The 15659-nt window shown below is 43.4% G+C and overlaps 1 long non-coding RNA gene across 1 annotated transcript; it reads right to left on the reverse strand.

The window, feature by feature from the left end:
* Window positions 1-762: 762 nt before the first annotated feature.
* On the reverse strand, window positions 763-6119 carry LOC148107313 (uncharacterized). Its single transcript, XR_015722548.1, has 2 exons — window positions 3492-6119; window positions 763-2477 (listed from the first exon to the last, which is right to left on the reverse strand). It is a non-coding gene; the product is annotated as an uncharacterized LOC148107313 (long non-coding RNA).
* Window positions 6120-15659: the final 9540 nt, after the last annotated feature.

The raw sequence follows: 15659 nt of genomic DNA on the forward strand, positions 1-15659 counted from the left end.
CACTCATTTACCTTAATGACCCCTTAATGCTGTATCCCAAACAGTCGCGTGCTGAGGCACCAGAGGTTGGGGTTTCACCATAAGAACTTTGAGGGGACGCAGTTCAGACCCTAACAGGCCTATGGCGTCGGCAAGAGGAAGAGGTGGAGGAGCTCGCAAGGGCCCTGGAAGGGGAGGAGGTCGGGCTGCAGGGACTGGGTGCCGTGAGGGGCAGGGCGTGGGGCAGCCTGGGGCCGGAGGGGCACAGACCAGGGTGGAGGCTGAGAATGAGCACGTGGAAAAGCTGAAGGGAAACGTCCGCAGAGGCGGGAGGGAACGGAAGGTCAGGCTCAGAGGGCCCCTCACTGTGTGCGGAGCGGGGGGAGCACTCAGGCTGCAGGACGCGAGCGCATCTCGGGACCAGGTTGCCCCACGGTGAGCACCCCGAGTTACATCCCCTTGAGAGAAGGGGCCCACCAGACTTTCGAACCCAGCTTCATCTTGACTCCCACCCCCACCGGAATGGTGACTTGCCCCAGATGATCGAAAGAAAAGCTGGTCACCTGGGGAGAGCACCAGGAGACTTGTCACAGCGACTGAACAGCACAGAAACTTTGACTTTGTGAATGAAAAGATTATTTGCTCCTTAGCCTCAAGATATTTTCTAAATTAAAAAAAATTTTTCGTGCACTTATGATGAGCACTGAGTAATGTATAGAACTGTCAAATCACCATATTGTATAACAAAAATTAATATAACACTGTATGTTGACTCTACTGGAATTAAAATTAAACATTTTCTTTGCACTTACACGAGATTGCTGGAGTCATCAAAATCATAGAGACAGAAAGTAGAATGGGGGCTACCAGCGGCTGGGGGAGGGGAGAGTGAGTAGTTAGTGGTTAAGGGGGACAGAGTTTCAGTCTGGGAAGATGGAACATTCTGGAGACGGATGGTGGTGGTCGCACAACAGTGTGAATGCACTTAATCCCATTGACTGAACACTCAAAAATGGTTAAGATGGTGAGTGTTATGTGATGTCTATTCACCACAATTTAAATAAATAAATTGGATTTTTAAACTCTATAATAGAGTTTTTTCCTCCTTGATGTGGACATTTAAATGTTGGAGACAAAATGTCTCTCATGCTCTTGATTAACAAATATTTTCCCCCCGAAAGCATCAGGCAGGAGACTCGCTGGGCACTAAGTCTACCAGGAACAAGTACCGGCCTTTCCAAACCATGGAAGGAGGGTTAAGGAGTTCACATATCAGCAAAACCTTCTTTCCGACGAGCAGTTGGAGTCGACTGCCATTTATTGGGCACTTATCATGTGTTTGAATTACTTGCATTTTTTCGTGCTTTGCTCTGTCACGAATGGCATCCTGTGTGATGGATAGACAGCAGGGTGTCAGGGAGTGACACGACTTGGGCGCCACACTGCCCTTCCCCTGCAGACGCTGGGAATGCTCCCTCTAGCCCTCCCCGTGGCCCCCCTGTGTCTGGGGTCTCCTTCCAATCTGGGAAGCAGATCCGAGTTCCTCCCAGGTCCTCGCTGCACAGGGCAAGCACCTTGCGAGTCTGAAGATTAAAAAAAAAAAAAAAAAAAAAAACCTGCTGTGGCTGGCCACTGGAATTCCAGAAAATTCTGAATGAAAACAGCAGTTGCAAAATGGAATGGGTTTACAAATTGCAGCTGATTATTCACTGGCTGTCGTGGGTGTTGGCAAGAGAACTCGAAAATCTGCTGCTCAAGGATCCAAAGGCCGCAGAGAAGTGCCGGGCTTAGCAGCAGGCTCTCAGCAGGGCCCCCCCACAACCTCAGGCCCTGTTCAGCTGGGACGAGGACGTTCAGGCCCGCGGGGCCCACGTAAACCAGTGGCTGAGGGCGGCTCCAGTGTCTGCTGCTTTGGAATATGCATTACTGTCCTGGGACACGGGTCATCAGATGTCCAATGCTCTGAGCCAGTTAAGGCTTTTGGCTCTGGGGTCCTGGGGAGCCGAGATGACTTTACAGGCACAGCAGAAATGTCTGCGTTATTTCTCAAGTGGGTCAGCAGACTGTTGTGGGTGCCAGGTCTTTGATGGAATGAATTCTGGATGCAAATCAAATATTTAAATTGATTTTTTTTTCCCTCTCTGGCAGGGCCATTCCAACGGGTCCTGTCGACTTGTTTTTTACATAAAATTCAGGCTCCATAACTACACATTTTTCTTCTGGACTACGCCTGAGGCAGGACAGTGGCTGCATTTGAAAGCCCCGAGGCTATTGGTCTCCCCAGAGAAGGGGAGCGGGTCTCCTCAGCTAACCCGCTTGGCTGAAAATGTTCTTGTCAGAAAACCGATTCGTTTGCCTGTTGGCTCCACGTGGTTATATATTGTTTAATCACAGAGGCCTTGGGTTTATGCCAAGCAGCGACTTGCTGTCTGCTCTCTTTCGGGAAAGAAGAACGAAGGCAAATTCATTCACGTCTGTCTCTTTCTCAGTTTCCTGGGCTAAATGAAAGCAAATGGTGTTTATGAACATCCCAAAGTGCTGTAAAATATCCACCTTGGTGAAAATAAATATCGTGCTTTCCTTTGAAAAACAGCGTTTTGTGAAAGAAATTCTTACCCATACATCTACCTCAGATAATTCTAGATATTTCAAATAGCTCCCCTTCCTGCCTCTACTTCAGAGAGAGAGAGAGAGAGAGAGAGACTCGAGAAAGGCAAAGTTGCCTTCTCCACAACTTGCTCTGGGAACTGGGAACTGGGCCTGGACTGAGTCTCCACGCTGGCCGGTTGCTGTTGACTCTGGGAACACCAGGGGCTGAGGGAAGCTTGCTTCCAGAAAGGCTGGGTATGTGGTAAGCTCACTCCCAAGGAATCCAAGGAACCCCAGGGCCAGAGTCCACTGCAGCTCTTGGAATGAGCGGTTATTTTCCTTCAGGGATGGGATCCAGGAGGAAGCAAGTGCTCCCGCCCTGCCACCACCCAGGGTGCTCGTCTGTTGCCCTGCCGGAGGGCTGGAGCCGACCTCAAGTGGGACCCAGGCTGCCAGCTCCTCCAGGGCCTCTAATTCAGGAACTCTGACCCCCAACACCCTCCTTTCTCCTTCCATCTTCCCACCCATTGTGCAGTCTGGCAGGAGTCAAATTTTCCTACTTCCTACTTTGTTTCTCCCAGTTTCATTCATTGGATGTAGAAGAGTACACAAGCCCAGCGTCCCCTTTATGTAGGCTCTGCCGTTGGCGCATCAACTGCTCAGGGTGCGGACTTGCGATCAACGAAGGACCAAGCTCTGCTTTTGTCCAGAGTGAAGGTTCTGCCTCAGCACAGGCCACCTACACGTCAGACACTGAGTAAGGCTCCTCGGAGCAATGTGCCAGACGAGAGGGGCCCAGCGCACAAAGGGCACCCACCGTCCCAGGGAGGAAGAATGACTTAAACCTCCGGCTGTGAGCATAAAAGCTAAAGAGAAGCTCAGTGCACAGACTTGCTGGAAGGGGACACCATTCATGCGCCTACCTCACAGGGTCACCGGGAGAGCCACACGGGCCATGTCTGCAGGTGCTCACGCTGCCCGGCACAAGGTGCGCCGTTATTCGAATCTCGTACTGCGGGCACTGGTCAGAATTCAGTCCCTGGATATCACGTGTGGATCTGCAGATCTCAGCCTCCTAGAGCTGGGTGAATTCCCAGGTCAACAGTTTCTCCCTTTGACATCTGAGGGGGAGGGGGAAATGAGAGCTATCGTTCAATGGATGTAGAGTTTCAGCGTTGCAAGAAAAAGTTCTGGAGATCTGTCGCACAGCAATGTGAACATAGTTAAGTCAGCATAGTTACGGAACCGTACGTTAAAAATGGTTAAGACGGTCCATTTTATGTTACAGGCAGACTTCACTTTATCGCACGTCATTGGATGGTGCTTCACAGATACTTTTTGTTCATTTTGTTTTTGTTTTTACAAATTAAAGGTTTGTATCAAGCAAGACTATTGGCACCATTTTTTCGACAGCATTTGCTCACTTCGCGTCTCTGTGTCACATTTTGGTAATTCTTGCAATATTTTAACTTTTTCATGCTCACTGTATTTGGTGATCTGTGATAGGATTACTGTACTTATTTGGGGGCACCGGGAATCGCGGCCGTATAGGAAGCAAACTTAATAAATGTAGTATGTGTTCTGACCGCCCCGCCAACCCGTTGTTCCCATCTCTCTCCCTCCGTGTCTCTGCTCTGAGACACAACAATATTGAAATCAGGCCAATGAATAACCCTACAACGGCCTCTAAGTTTTCAAGTGAAAGGAAGAATCACGTGTCTTTCACTTTAAATCAAAAGCTAGAAATGATTAAGCTCAGAGAGGAAGGCATGTCAACAGCCAATATAGGCCAAAAGCTGGGCCTCTTACCCTAAGCAGTCTGCCAAGTTGTGAACGCAAAGGAAAAATTCTTGAAGGAAATTCAAAGTGCTACTCCAGTGAACACATGAATGATAAGAAAGCAAAACAGCCCGATTGCTGATGTGGAGAAAGTGCGAGTGGCCTGGATAGAAGATGAAACCAGCCACAACATTCCCTTAAGACAAAGCCTCATCCAGAGCAAGGCCCTAACTCTCTTCAGTTCTGTGAAGGCTGGGAGAGGTGGGGAAGCCCCAGAAGGAAAGGCGGAAGCTAGCAGAGGTTGGTTCCTGAGCTTTAAGGCAAGACGCCGTCTCCGTAACATCAACGTGCAAATGTAAAGCTACAAGTGCTGGTGTGGAAGCTGCCGCAAACCATCCAGAAGGTCTAGCCAAGGTCACTAATGACGGTGGCTGCACTGCACGACGCACTCTCAATGAGACAAAACAGTCTTCTATTGGAAGAAGATGCCATCATAGCTAGAGAGGAGAAGCCAATGCCTGCCCTCAAAGCTTCAAAGCCAGGCTGACTCTCTTCTTGGGGGCTAATGCAGCTGGTGACTTGAAGTTGAAGCCAGTGCTCATTTGCCATTCCAGAAATCCCAAGGCCCTTGAGAATCATGCTAGGTCTACTCTGCCTGTACTCTGTAAATGGAACAACAGCCTGATGACAGCACATCTGTTGACAACATGGTTTACTGAATATTTTAAGCCCACTGTGGAGATCTACTGCTCAGAGGAAAAGATTCCTTTCCAAATATTCCTGCTCATTGACAATGCACCTGGTCACTGAAGAGCTCTGATGGAGAGGTACAATGTGATTAATGTTGTTTTCATGCCTGCTAACACAGCATCTATTCTGTAGCCCATGGGCCAGGAGTCATTTCAACTTTCAAGTCTTCGTATTTAAGAAACACATTTGGTAAAGCTAGAGCTGCCATAGTGATTCTTCTGATGGATCTGGGCAAAGTCAACTGAAAACCTTCTGGAGTGGATTCACCATTCTACATGCCATTCAGAACATTCCTGATTCGGGGGAAGAGATCAAAACAGCATGAACAGGAGTTTGGAAGAAGTTGATTCCAACCCCCATGGATGACTTTGAGGGCTCAGGACTCCAGTGGAGGAAGGAACTGCAGATGTGGTGGAAACAGCAAGAGAACTAGAATTAGCAGTGGAGCCTGAAGATGGGACTGAACCGCTGCCATCTCATGATACACTTGAACGAATGAGGAATTGCTTCTTACAGACGAGCAAAGACCGTGGTTTCCTGACATGGCATCTACTCCCGGTGAAGATGCCGTGGAGACTGTTGAGATGACAACAGAGGATTTAGAATGTGACATAAGCTTAGTTGATCAAGCAGCGGCAGGGGTGAGAGGATGGACTCAAGTTTGAAAGAAGTTAAACTGTGGGGAAAATACTCTCAAACAGCATCACAAGCTACTAGAGAAATTTTTCCAGAAAGGAAGAGTCAATCAATGTGGCAAACTTCATTGATGTCTTATTTTAAGAAATTGCCACAGTCCCCCCAACCTTCCGCAGCCGCCCCCCTGTTCAGTCAGTAGTCATCGACATGAAGGCAAGACCCTCCACCAGCAAAAAGACTACAATTCACTGAAAGCTCAGATGGTGGTTAGCAATTTTTGGCAAAACAGTCTTTTTAATTAAAGTATGTACATTGGGGTTTTTTTTAAGATTTTATTTATTCATTTATTTATTTGAGAGAGAGAGAGTACTGGGGGAGGAGCAGAGGGAGAGGGACAAGCAGACTCCGTGCTGAGTGTGGAGCCTGACACAGGGCTTGATCTCATGACCCTAAGATCACGACCTGAGCTGCAATCAAGAGCTGGACACCTAACGACGGAGCCACCCAGGCACCCCTGTACATTTTTTTTAACATAATGCTATAGCACAATTAACAGACTGCAATATAAACCTAACTTTTATATGTACTAGGAAACCAAAAACTTTATTTGACTTGCTTTATTGCAATATCCACTGTATTGCAGTGGTCTGGAACAGAGCCCACAATGTCTCTGACGTATGTACCTGTTTTATGTCACAATTTAAAAGTATTAAAAAAAACAAAAACAAAACCCCAAGGGTTTTTCTACTGTCAAGCATGTAGAATCAGTGCTGACGGTCATGGTTCCATCTTTCTATCTCTTGTCCATGAGACGTAGGCCCCTCTCAGAAACCCACGGCCCACAGCGTCTGCACTGAGGTTTTGAAACCACATTCCAGCATTCTGACTGAAAGCAAATGTACTACATGGTAGGGACATTTAGAAAACAACCTCTCTCTTTTCTTGACACTACTGCTCACCTAGTGACCACCAGGAGCTTTCCTCACTTGGCCCAGCTTAGATCTGAGGCCCCACAGCTTTCCAGGCCCTGAGCCTCAGGGCCCTTCACCACTGTGTTAGACTGATAGGGTCACAATAACAAATACCACAGACTGGTGGTTTCAACAACAGAAACTCATTCAGTCACAGTTCTAGAGACTGGAAGTCCAAGGTCAAAGTGTCAGCAGGGTTGGTTTCCTCTAGGGCCTCTCTCCTTGGCTTGTAGACACCACCTTCTCCCTGTGTCTTCCCTGTGTGTCTGTCTGTGTCCTAATTTCCTTTTTAAATAAAAACACCAGTTATATTGACTAAGAACCCACCTATATAATTTCATTTTACCTTATTTACTTCTTTAAAGGTCTCATTTCTAAATATATTTGCCTTCTGATATGGGGTGGGGGTGGGGGGTAGGGTGGTTTAGGACTTCAGCCTATGAATTTTGGAAGACATAACTCAGCCCACAGCAACCAGGTCCCTCCAGCAACCTCCTGGTGACCCCAATAGTGGCTTCCTTTTCATTGACCTTATACCCAAAGTGGCACCCCTAACTTCCAAAGGTGACCCAATGGGACCTTGAGGTGCCCAGTCCAGACCAGGCCAGAGTGCCTGCATAAAGGCCATGTACCCATCACTTCCTTCCAAATAAAGTTTCAAAAGTTGCCAATAATTCTTCTAGTTCTGGAGATGGATGGTAATAATGGTCACACAATAACGTGAGTGAACTCAATGCCACTCAACTTTCAATCTTCAATATGGTTAAGATGGTAAATTTCATCTTATGTATACTTTACCACAATTTTTTAAAAGAGTGTTAGAAATGATGAAAATTTAAGACCAGGCCCACTAGGGGCCCCTGGGTGGCTCAGTCAGTTAAGCGCCCGACTCTTGATTTCATCTCAGGTCATGATCTCAGGGTTGTGGGATCGAGCCCAACATCGGGCTCCATGCTCAGCACAGAGTCTGCTTGAGATTCTCTCCTTCTCCCTCTGCCTCTCCCCCTGTCCTCTCTCTCTAAAATAAATAAAATCTTTAAAAAGAGAGAGAGAGAGACATCAGGCCCACTAGTTTAACACATCAGCGCAAAATGAGCCAAAGACTCCAGGCTTTTGCCCCTGTGAGCTTCCTTCTACACTTGATTGCAATTGTTTTTAAAAAATCACCCAGTGTCCCTGGCTGGCTCAGTAGGTAGAGTATACAACTCGGTCTCAGGATCATAAGCTCAAGCACCATGCTGGATGTAGAGCTTACTTAAAACCAAAACAAAACAACAACTTCACCTTTCCTTACAAACCTTCAACTGTCCCACGTTGCTTACTCCTCAGCTCCCCAGTCTGTGTTCAGCACCAGAGGTGGACTGGGAAGGAGGAAGGAGCATGGCTTTGGAGTCCAGCAGTGGCTCAAAACTAGATCTGCTGAGGACCATGTGTGTGACCGGGGCCAAGTTACCTCCGCTTCTCATCTGTAGAGATCATAATATAATTGGGGTTTTATGAATATTAAACAAGGTAATGAGTATGTTGACAAGCTAACTCTCCTTGAAAACAGAGAATACTAAATTAATAAATGAACTCTCCAGTTATTGATTCATCTAGCAGCCTGAACACCACCATTCAAAATATCAAATTTATATGCAAACGGGTATATGTGTAATTTGAAATTCTAACTGGTGAACTTTGCTATTAGCCCGAGAGGAAGAAAAGGATGCGTCTCAGGTAAATAAAATATTACCACATAACGCCTGTTACCGTTACCTTGGTGGCCCGCAATGAACCACATTCATCCGCTTGTATAGTCTCCCACCTTGACTCAGGGCTTGGCCGTGAAACTAACTTTGGTCAATGGACCATTCTCAAGTATATGAAAAATGGAGCCTTGATTAGCACTCTCACAACGGGGCTTGTCTTGGAATGTTCCTTCTTAGAAGCAGTCACCATGCTGTGAGGAATCCCATGCAGTCGCACAGAGGGGCCCATGGGAGGGAGGCCATTTTGGACCGTCCAGCCAACCCACTATCAGGTAAAACAGAAGGCCTCCTGGTCAACTGGCACTGTTGTGAGAAATAATGGATTATTTTAAGCCATTAAGTCATAGGGCTGATTTGTTATCTAAGAAATGAGGGACACCTGGGTGGCTCAGTCGGTTAAGCATCTGCCTTCAGTTCAGGTCATGATCCCAGGGTTCTGGGATCGAGTCCCACATCGGGCTCCTTGCTCAGGGGGAGCCTGCTTCTTCCTCTGCCTGCTGCCTTCCCCCCCCCACACACACTTGTGCTCTCAATCTCACACACATGAATAAATAAATAAAATCGTAAAAAAAAAAAATGGATGGCTGAAACAATTCCTTTTCTTCTTCCCAGTCTCATTTTGGTAATCACACAGGACTAAGGGAATTTGTGAGAGATAGCATGTCTTCATGTTTAAAGTCTCCAGCTATGGAATCAAGCTTAATTTGTGACTTTGGTTTTACTGCTTACTTTAGCCATGTAGCCTTGGGGAAGATTACTTAATTTCTCTAATCTTATCTGCAAAATGTGGATAACACCTGCTTCAACTGTCTTTAGTGGGCATTTACTGGTGGAGTGTGTAGAAAATGCTTAGCCTGTCTGAACACACAGCGACATGCTCAGTAAATGTCAGCTATTACTATGAAATCGCATATACTGGCTGGTACTTTTATTCTGAGAACTTTAGAATGAATTTAAAATGAAACAGGGGCAAAATTTACCAGTGGAGAAATAGAGACAAGCTTTAGAAGTTCAGAAGGCATTATCTGCCCCTAACTTCCCCTCAGGAACAAAGACATTGGGGCCTGTTACCGGCCTACAAGAAACATCACAGATTCTGTCTGCTTGCAGACCCGAGAGACTGCCCTATATTTTCAAGCCCTCCAAATCTTATCTAGGTCTCTCACCCAGAAGAGTATCAGGCAGCATGGCCTAAAAGCCAAGAGACTTACTAAGATTTACAGAATGCAGTGCCTTGAAGCTGCCAATTGTTATCTGAAATAAGAGCCAGATGTGAGTTCTTCATAAATGAAAGGGCTCCAACTTACCTCATTAGTTGAGGGAAACAAAGAAAGTCTGCAGAAATATACTTTTTTGTGTGTGCCTGTTTTTCCCTCAGAAAGAGCTCATGGTTGCTAACAGAGTGATAGCCCGGATATCCAGTCCCTGAATTTCTTTACATTTCCACCTTCCTCACTGAGGCTTTCCCTGCTAATGGTGCTCAAGTGATTGTGATGGGTTTCAGCAGTTCCTTCACACTTGGTTGGCTGCTGCAATCTCCTACCCCAACCCCCCTAATATGGATATTAAAAGAGAAAGAAAAAAATCAATCCTACCCCAGGCCCAACTGCCTTTTCCATGAGTCTTCCCTGTCCTAAAATAATGATAGTCACTCTATAAAAGCAATGCATGAACAGCTAGCCCATAAGTGGGGCACCAGGCTATATTTAAGAAAATGGTTGTTTCTATAAATTAATGCATTCTCCTAAGAAAAGTTTTCTCTTCATCATTAGAGGAAAATGCCTCCTACCAAGCTCTAGCCAAAGAGAGCTGGTGTCCTGTTGAGCAATATCTTCTCAAGTTAGGGCCCAGGGGGTTGTGGTGGGGTGGTTGAAAAAGAATAGCTCCAAGACCAGGAAGCCCCCAAGTGGCTCTCCTCCCCAGGGAAAGAGTCCTAGCTGACCTGAAATTCCATCCTCTTCACTCAGCTCTTTCATGTAATAGTCTACCATGTTAATTTGAGTCAAGAGCTAATGAAGTCAAGGTAGAGACAGCAGTCCTCCTGAATAGCTTTTCCTCAAAAGAAGTCATGCCAACAATTTGTTCTGTTCTCACAGCCCCACAGCCCACATGAGTAACTACTGAGTATAACCTAGATGCTTAATAAACCCTACAACAGACAAAAGTAATTCGTGAGGGATTATCATGGTTTGTTTTGTGTCAACTTGACTGGATCATTCCAATATCCAGACATTTGGCTAAACATTCCTTCTGGGTGTACCTGGGAGGGTATCTCTGAATGAGATTAGCATTTGAATCAGTGGACTCAGTAAAGGAGATTGCCCTCCTCAATGTGGGTGGTCCTCACCCAATCCCTTTAGGGACTGAATAGAACAAAATGGTGAGAAAGGGAGAATCTGCACTCTCTCCGCCTGATTGCTTGGCTAATCCCTGTTGGGGATTAGTCCTCCCCTGCTGGACTGGGACTTAGCCATTGGCTCTCCTAGTCCTCAGGGGTTTGGGCTGGAGTGAACTACACCACCAGCTCTCCTGGGTTTCCAGCAGGTACTGTGGGACCACTCAGCCTCCATAACTGTGAGAGCCAATTCATCATAATACATATATCTAATACATAAAAACATTTTCATTTTATAAATATTCTATTGGTTCCATGTCTCTGAAGAATCCAGGGAACTTTGTGGTAAAAATGGCACATAGCTTTAGAGGCAAAGTGCCAGAAGGAGGAAGAAAATGCCAACCTTGTGTGATAGGAAAACAAAACAAATATTTCTTCAATTATAAAAGATGAAAATAGTCATCTGTGACTTCTGATCATTTCCTCAGAAATGGTTGGGTCACACTTGGCTTTCTGCCAAGTAATTTAATATGATTTATTAAGATGATTACAGCAGTAACTCTGCATCCAAAGTGTAACCTCTTCCTAATCTGGATTCTGAAGAATATGCTTGCAGTGGTCCCTCTGGTCCCCAAGTCCCAGCAAATGACACTACGAGAATTTGAGCACAATCTTAGCTCCTTAAAAGAGGTGCTTCTGGCATAGGCTTGTTTTTGTTGTTGTTGTTGTTGTTTTGGTCAGCTGCTATGTTACCATTTCCCTGTTCTAAACTTAAGAAAGCTGCTTGGTAATTTGTAGATCTTTCTTTCCTTCTCTCTCTCTCTTTTTCTTTTTTTCTGGAAACCTCTTGACATTTGCTCCTTGAAGATCTGCAAATCTATTTTCCTATGCATGTAAATTCATCTACGCAGTCTTTAAAAAATCCTTTTATATCAGATTTTTATTTTCATCTTATATAGAAAATAGTTGAACATCGTATTAACTGGCAAAACACTAATCAATCCCACATTACTCCAAAGAATGAACAGCAGTAAATCTTATTTCCAACTTCAACTGACACCTCCTAAATTAGGTTCCTTATTACAGTACTTCCTCTCAGTCGGCATGCACTCGTACAGATAGATGATCGGAGGGACATACTGAAACAAAAACACCTTCCGACTTCCTGCCTGGGCTGGTGGTTTACATCATGTCGAGGCAGAGAATAGAGCAGGTGGACGTTTTTGGTGTTAATATCATCAAGTTCTAAAGCAGCCCTGGAGGCTGTTCTAGGTCCATTGCAGTTCTACAGAGATTTTAGAATCAGCTAGTCAATTGATATAGACACACACAAAAATAACCTGTTGGGATTTGGATCAGGATTGTATTGACTCTATATTGAATCTGTATTTTGGAATATGACATCTTAACAATACTGAATCTCTTAACTCATGAACAAGGTATATCTTACTGTTCATTCAGGTCTTCTTTATCACAGCAATATTTTGTAGTTTTCAATGTACAGGTCTTTCACATTTTTTGTCAGATTTATTCCTAAGTACATTTTTTAAGCTATTATAAATGTGGATTTTTAACTTCAATTTCTAATTGTTGCTACATGGATAAACATGATTTTTGTATGTTGCTTTCTATCTTGCAACTTTGATAGTCACTTCTTAGTTCTAATAGTTTGTAGACTCCATTGTACATTTTCTACATGTCTGAAGATCATGTCATCTGTGAATAAAGGCAATTTTATTTTTTCTTTCCAATCTGGATGTCCTTTCTTTCTCTCCCAATTGTGCAGTCTAGAATCTCCCGTACAACACTGGATAGAAACATCCCTATTTGTTCCTGATGTTAGGGGGAAAGTATTCAGTCTTTTACCATTAAGTATGATGGTAACTAACGTTTTTGTAGGTGCCCTTTATCAAATTGGGGAAGTTCCCTTTATTCCTAGTGCACCTGAGTTTTTCTCAGAAATAGACGGTCAATTTTGTCAAATGATTTTTCTGTATTGAGATGATTGTGTGAATGCTAAATCAACCCTGCATTCCCAGGGTAAACCCCATGCCCATGACATCTCTTTATTATATCATAGGATTCAATTTACTAAACCTTTCCTTAGAATTGGTGTACCTATGTTTATGTGGAATATTGCTTCGTAGCTTTTCTTGTAGTATGTTTGTCTGGCCAGGGTACCAGGATAATTTTGGTCCCAGAGTCCCAGAATGAATTGGAAATTATTGCCACTTTGATTTTTTGGAAGTTTGCATAGAATTGGTATGATTTCTTCTGAAGTTTTTGGTAAAACTCAGCACTAAGCTCCCTGGGCCTGGGTTTTTGTTAGAAGGTTTTAAAACTGCAATTTCAATTTTTTTAAATAAAGATTTTATTTGAGATAGAGAGTGCATGCACAAGTAGGGGGAGGGGCAGAGGGAGAGGGAGAAGCAGACTCCCCACTGAGCAGGGAGCCCAACATGGGGCTCAATCCCAGGACCCTGGGATCATGCCCTGGGCAGACGCTTAACCAACCGAGTCAATTTCTTCAATCTATTTTGTAGGGCTGTTCAGGTTATCTTTTTTTTAGTGAGCTCTGGTAATCTTTCAAGGAATCTGTCAATTTCATCAATGATGTTTAATTTATTGGCATAAAGGTGCTCCTAATATTCTTTTTAATATCTGTAGGCTCTGTAGTGATGTTACTTCTCTCATTCCTTATATATATTCCTTGATCATTTGTCTTTCTTTTTTCCCTCACCAATCTGGCTGGAGACTTAACAATTTTATTGGTTTTCTTTCCCAAAGAACAAGCTTTTGAATTTATTGATTGTTCTCTATTGTTTTTGTCTTTTATTTCATTGATTGTCTCTTTGATCTTTATTATTCCTCTTCTTCTGCTTAACTTGTATTTAATTTGCTCTTCTTTTTTCTAGTTTCTTAAAGTGGAAACTCAGGTCACTGATTTGAGACCTTTCTTCCGTCCTACTATAGGTATTTAATATTAGAAGTTTGCCTCTAAGTACTGCTTTAGTGGCAACCCACAATTTCTATTCACTTCAAATTACTTTCTAATTTCTCTTTAGATTTGACTTGTTAGTTTCCAAATATTTGAGGATTGTCAAGGATCTTTCTGTTATTGATTTCTAACGTAATTCCTCTGTGGCCAAAGAACATACTTGATATGATGAATACTTTCAAATTTGAGATTTTTTAATGGGCCATAATGTGGTCTATTATCATAAATATTCCATGTACACTCATGTTCTGCTGTGGTGGGGTGGAATGTTCTATAAATATCAACCAGGTCAAACTGGCTGTTACCATCATTCAAACAGACTATATTTTTGTTCTGCCAACTTTCTCCATCAGTTTTAGAAAGTAGATACTAAAATGTGTCCATTTTTTCCTTGCAGTGTGATCAGCTTTTGCTATTATTTAGGACTGTTGTCAGTTACATTCACTAACTGACTATGACATAAGCTTTAATCCCTGTTAATATTCTTTGCTCAAAGTCTATTTTGTTATTAATATACTCATTCCAGCTTTCTTTTAACTAGTGTTAGCATGGGGTATCTTTTTCTATCCTTTTACTTTTAACCTACTTGTATCTTTAAAGTACATTTCTTGAAGGCAGTGTTTTTTTAAATCCAATCTGACAGTCTCTGCCTTTTAATTGAAGCATTTAGATGATTTACATTTAATATGACTATTGATATGGTTAGGTTGACCATATGGTTAAATGACCTACGATAGGTCATTTCCAGTGCTCTCCATCCCTTTGTGTAGATCTAGGTTTCCATCTGGTATCATTTTGCTTCTGCCTGAAGAACACCCTTTAATTTTTCTCGTAGTGCATTATCTGCTGGTGATAAAGTCTTCTGCAAGTCTGAAAACATCCTTGTTTCTTCCTATTATTCTTTTCTCAGTGGTACCTAGTCTGCTGTTACGTTAGTCAATCCACTGAACTTTCAATTATGGTGTTCCTTATTCCTAGACTTCCACTTAGTACTTTTCCCAATCTGCTTGACTGTTTTTACTATCATGCTCTTTAATTTCCCTTATTTCTTTAAATATAAAACATACTTTATACTATGTCTGGTAAGTCTTAATAGCTTAAGTCTTTATAAGCCTGCTTCTTCCACCCATTGTTTCTGCTGGCTCCTATCTTATGTGTTTGTGATTTTTGATTGTGAACTTATATTCCTTGAAACTGTTTCTGAGTTCCTCCAAAGACAATACGTTTTGCTTCTGTCAGTCACCTGGAAGGCACTAAAAATCTGTTATCACTTTAAATTTCTGGTGTGAGGCTTTTTTAGACTACCCAGATTGTTCAAACAAACCAGCTTCAGGGCTGCTTGTGACTATATATATATATATATATATATATATATATATATATATATATATATATTCTCAGGGGAGATGGAATGTATTCGATCAGGATAGGCAATCCTCTCTGTTATCTGTGGGGAGTGAGGGAGGAGAAGGGGAGATTGGAGAGGGAGGAGGCAGGCAGATTTGTTCATAGTTCACCCTTATACTAAGTCTATCTTTTTGGGGTCTCAACTTCATGAGATCTCCTATTATCCCTCCCACCCTGGGTAGGGCCTAAGCTTTGTCTGCTATGCTACTGCCCCTTTCCCACCCCAGATGATGAAAAACAGTTTAATTAGGTATTTGGCAAGTGTCCTAAGGGCAAAAAGTGGCCCAAGTGTCCTAATTACCTCTTTGTGCTTCTACTTCCACTTAAAATTTTTTGAGACTTATTTTATAGCTCACTGATCCATTTTTAAAAATAGTTCTTGATATGTATTCTAGAAGTTTTAGTTGTTTTCAGCTGGTCCTTATCAGCCATAGTGCTGGGGAAAAAAATTCAACTTCTTCTTT

Source organism: Ursus americanus, chromosome 32 (assembly GCF_024610735.1).
Source record: "Ursus americanus isolate L20-20 chromosome 32, mUrsAme1.1.p, whole genome shotgun sequence".
Taxonomy (NCBI): domain Eukaryota; kingdom Metazoa; phylum Chordata; class Mammalia; order Carnivora; family Ursidae; genus Ursus; species Ursus americanus.